This window comes from Neovison vison, chromosome 11 (assembly GCF_020171115.1).
Source record: "Neovison vison isolate M4711 chromosome 11, ASM_NN_V1, whole genome shotgun sequence".
Taxonomy (NCBI): Eukaryota; Metazoa; Chordata; class Mammalia; order Carnivora; family Mustelidae; genus Neogale; species Neogale vison.
The window spans coordinates 53,638,450-53,643,313 of NC_058101.1; the positions used below are offsets into that span (position 1 = coordinate 53,638,450).

The window sequence follows — 4,864 nt, forward strand, 5'->3', positions numbered from 1 at the left end:
AGCGCAATGTATTACATTTTGGATATATTTTTTTTTTGACTGAACAACAATGCATTTTTAGAAAAATTTAAACGTCAGTGATGTATCTCAAATTTGAATCTTTATTATACAATTTACCTCTCCATAAAGACATAATTTTATTTTACCTTTTATTAGATTTTTTGTATATATGGCTTAACTACTACATTCTTATTATCTGTATGCCTTATCAACTTCATCTTATCCCCCATATATTTAGCAAGCATCTACTACAATAATATTTTAAGCATATTATGTACTACAGCTATTCTAATTTAATTTTATGTATTTTTGTTTTCATGTTGCATGTGGTAATGCATGTAGTATACTTAACCTGTTCTACATGTAGTTTCTCTAGTATTTATCTCGATTTTATAGAAGAGGAATCTAAGCTACAGGAAAGTCAAATATCTTGCCTCAGGCCACATAAGGAGGAAATGCAGAGTCAAAATTTTGATTCAAATAGAGAATTTCCAGAACTTATATTCTACCAGGAACATAGAGAAATGAGTAAGAAAGTTCACCAGACACTGAGGAAATAAGTATTCAGTGGCATGCAAATGCAAGTTAATTAATAACTTCGATATCATTGTTATTGATGATTAGACTGCCCACTGAATATAATAGAAGTCTTGATTCTCAGTAAACTCTAATTTTTAAAAAAATCTGTTTTAATAAATAATGCTTTGGTTTTAGTACATAGTTTATCAGAACTACTTATACTCTTAACACACACGCACACGCACACACACACACACACACAAACTCATAGAGATTTGAGGGGTTTTACATCTTGTTGACTAAAAATCATATGTCTGGGTTTGTGATAAAGAAAAATACAGCACCACTGTCATTTTGGAAGAGGCCTGTATAGTTTGAGAGCTACAGCAAAAAATGAATGTGTTATATTCCACTTTAAGAAGCCACCTCAAGAAGAAGAGTATTGTCTTTTTCTTCAGTTATAAAGAGATTCAGTATCCATATAGAGTGTTTTTCCAGCTGTGTTGTTCTGTCCTTGCCCCCCATGTCTGACAATAGCAGATGATGATAATGGAGATTTATAATGAATCTGTCTGCAAAAGGCAGTGCTCTTTGCTACTGTCATTATGGCCAGGGTCTAGACTTCCAAGCTGTGAACTGGGTTCTTCAAATAAATTGTCCAAAGAATGCCAGGACACATATTCACAGGGCAGGTGGAATGGCAGGGTACAGAAAGGATGGCAAAGCTGTATTAATTTTGCTTCTCTCAAAAGAAAAACAGATGGTTCAGAAGCTTCTCATTGCCTATGAGGGAAATCAGAATCAATCCAGATAAAGTCAGAAATATTTAGAAAATAATCGGAATTGTTTTTAGACCAAGATCAAGATTTAAAAGAAAAGGTTCAAATATGTTTGTCCCCTACATTCATTCAACATATCTGATGAAGGATAAAGAAGTATATGAGGTAAGCAGGTTACCCATACCCAAATATGGCCTGTCTCTTGCTCTTGCTGTGGTGCCACAGGTAAGATTTCTTCAGCAAATGCAGAAAAGGCCCACCAAAGAATTGTTAATGAGTTCAGATAATAAAGTAATTGTGTCAAGAACTGTTCCCTCACCAATGATGAAGTGGAAGAATTTAGAGCTCATTTCAGTGAAGAAATTTCCATCCTTCAGAAAGGTGAGAAAGGACCAGAAGGGTCAGAGTCCAGACTGGCTAGTGGCATTAGGGATGAAGGGGAAGAATAGAAGATAAATGAGGAGGAAATGGAAGAGAAGCTGAAAAAAGCAAAAGATTGTCAATCTCAATCTGTCACTAACACTGATGAGGCACAGAAGATCAAGAAAGGTCCTATGCTGTTTTTGGATAGAGATGAAGAAGAGGAAGAGACCTGATACGGACTTCTTCAAGGTCAAGTGGCACAGTATCTTTTGGGTTGGACCTTAAAAAGCATAAATAATTATAGAAGAGAGCAGTTTCAAATACAGTCAAGAGAAAAATGACCATGGTTGCAGAAACAAATAAGGTAATGAAGAAAAATTCATATATTTAATGTATAAATGATTATACAAAGTTTAAGATTCTATAAATTACAAAAATGTATTTGTTCATTCAATTTACATTTATTTACATTACTTTCATGGGAGAACTTATATGTGCAAATGACTTAGTTCACAATAGCTTCTTAACACCCTATGTAGTGTCTGAAAATTATCTCAAGGGAGTTATTAAATTTCTATAATCAAAAACGTAAATGCAGCCTGAGGAGTCTGTATTTCATAGTAAATATAGAGCTGGGAAGAACCTTAAAATATAGGTGGTCTTTTCTCAGCTGAGAGAATGGAGGTGCAGAAAGGTTAAGTGACCTCGCCAGCATCACACAGAGCATTGATCCCAGAGGAGTACTGGGACCATGTTACTTCTCCAATAATTCTCTTGCGAATCATTTTATGGCTTGAAGACTCCCTGTGCAATAAAAGTTTATTAGCCATGTGTCAGGAACTTTGCTAGGTGCTGGAGTTACATCAATTTATGAGACACAGTCTGTGCCCTAAAGGACATCACAGTCTAATGGTAAAGGTAGACACAACACATACTATAGAATGTAGTGAGTGAAATGCATACAAAAGAGAAACTTGTAACCCAGCCTTGTGGAGTCACAGCAGGGATATGAGAGAGAGTGAACTCCAATCTGAGTCTTAAAGGATAAGCAGAATTTTTCCAGGCCAGTTGGGGATGGGGGTGGAAAAAACCTATGCATAGGAAAGGATTAGCTAGGCAGAGATACACATAAGCAAAAGCAGTTTATATATTGGGGAGGGGTTGAGGTGTAGAGAAAAATATATCCAATTCATTGTTGCTGGAGTCTGAAAGGTGAAGAGGAAGTTAGCAGGAAGTAAGTCTGCATGAGTAGGTCCAAACCTTAAAATGCCCAGTAAGTCATATTTAGAAAATGTGGAGTAATTGGAGAATTTTCTATAGGAGTGTCATGTTGGCTTGTATTTATGGAAACCTGATGCCAGCATGTTCTAAGGAGTCAAGGAACATAGAAAGATTAGCTAGGAAGTTGGTGAAATAATTCAGTTTTGAGACTGTGAAGACATGAAGTAGAGCAGAGAAATTAATATGAGGGCAGAGGAGATAGATACAGACAGAGATATATAGATGTCATGAAAAGTTGGTCACCTGGGTGGCCCAGTCAATTATTACGCATCCAGCTACTGGATTCAGCTCAGGTCCTGATCTCAGGGTCATGAGATGGATCCCTGTGTCAGGCTCCACACTCAGCATGGAGTGCTCATATTCATGTGCTCTCTCTGCAAAATAAATAACTAAAATCTTAAAAAGAACTTGTGAAATTTTCTTACTCCCATAATGAGATTTTCTAGGAGAGCAGGGTTTGATCCTCCAATTAGTACTAAAGGAGAAAGTAGGCTTTCTTATCAGCTTGCCTAGATGTGGGGGAGAAGGGGACAGTTGAATGCAGAGCGAGAAAGCTGTCCTTAATCAAACATTAAACATAGGGCCATCCTCTTGATTTACAAAGGGATTGCCTTGCCTTTAGTGGTCAAGCATTACCAAGTAAGATAAATGTCTAGAACCGGCAGAGTTAAGGTATTTATGTTCTTCAAGCTTAAACTCATCACACATAGATTCCAGTTACCTGGAATATTAAAATCAGGAAATCAAGGTTGCAAAGCCAGTCTAGGACTCAAGAAAGATTTCCATTCCAGAGGGGCAGTGAAGCACTCAAACCAGAAACTAAACACTGAATGTACAAATTCAGCCAAAGGAAGAAACGTAAGGAGATAAGGTTCAAATGCCAAAGCTGCTGCTGATCAGAAGTTCACAAGTGCTCAGGAACTTGGCAGAACTAAGCCTGCAGGTGAAGGTTATTATCAGCTACATCTGGGAGACACCAGAATCATGTCACATTTCCAAGAGCTTACAGCCTCGTTAGTAGAGAGGAAAAGAATTCCTGTGGAACAGTACACGGCACATCTTACCGTAAAAGACAACCAAGGCCATGATTGGAATGAAGCCTCGAATTATCAAAGTTCAAATTTAAAGACATCACGCCAAGCTTATAAACCCACATGCCCTATCCTTGTGGTTAATCCAAAGAGGAAAGAGGAGAGATTTCTCCATTCTTAAGGGCAAGCAGCCTGTCTGAGAAGGCTTGAGAAGAGGATAAAGATTCTTGCTGGGTTTTGTGACAAAACTATGTGCATACAATTGAAATTCTGCTATTCAAAGAAAGCTTAGATAATCACACAAGTAGAATTTAGATTTCTATTAAATTCTTTACTTGTTTTCTTTTTCAGAAGTCACAACCTGATCCATTAAACTTCTGCTTTCATGTAGCAGTTCTTTTCCTAAGCTGACATCCCATAACACAGGGATATTTTCCAAATGTATTTATGCCATCAGTTGAAAAGAATTCCCACCATTAACACACTGTCAAAGACATCATCACGGAAACTGCTAAGTGTTTTTACAGAGTCATGGAACCTCAGCAGTTTATTTGAGAGCCTATTGTGCGCATTTGTACCTCAAATATCTCCGCCATAAGTGGGTCGTTACTAACAGTAGATCTCTTAGTGCTACTCTATTCTGGAGTGAAAAGGAATGCTGATTAGACTCACTTTTCAATAATGGAGAACCAGTGTCATAATAGAAGGCAGAGGAGTTTGAAAACATGACAATATTTTCTGGAAGCTAAAGGATATATAAAACATTGTATTTAGCGGTGCCTGGGTGACTCAGTTGGTTAAGAAGCTGAGACTCTTGATTTTGGTTTAGCTCATGGTCTCAGGGTCATGAGATCTAGCAGGCATGGGGCTCCGCATTCAGTGGGAAGTCTG

General features: G+C 37.4%; 1 pseudogene; it reads left to right on the top strand.

Moving 5' to 3' along the window:
• Positions 1 to 834: 834 nt before the first annotated feature.
• On the top strand, positions 835 to 2,052 carry LOC122890222 (annotated as a pseudogene).
• The last annotated feature ends 2,812 nt before the right edge of the window (positions 2,053 to 4,864 follow it).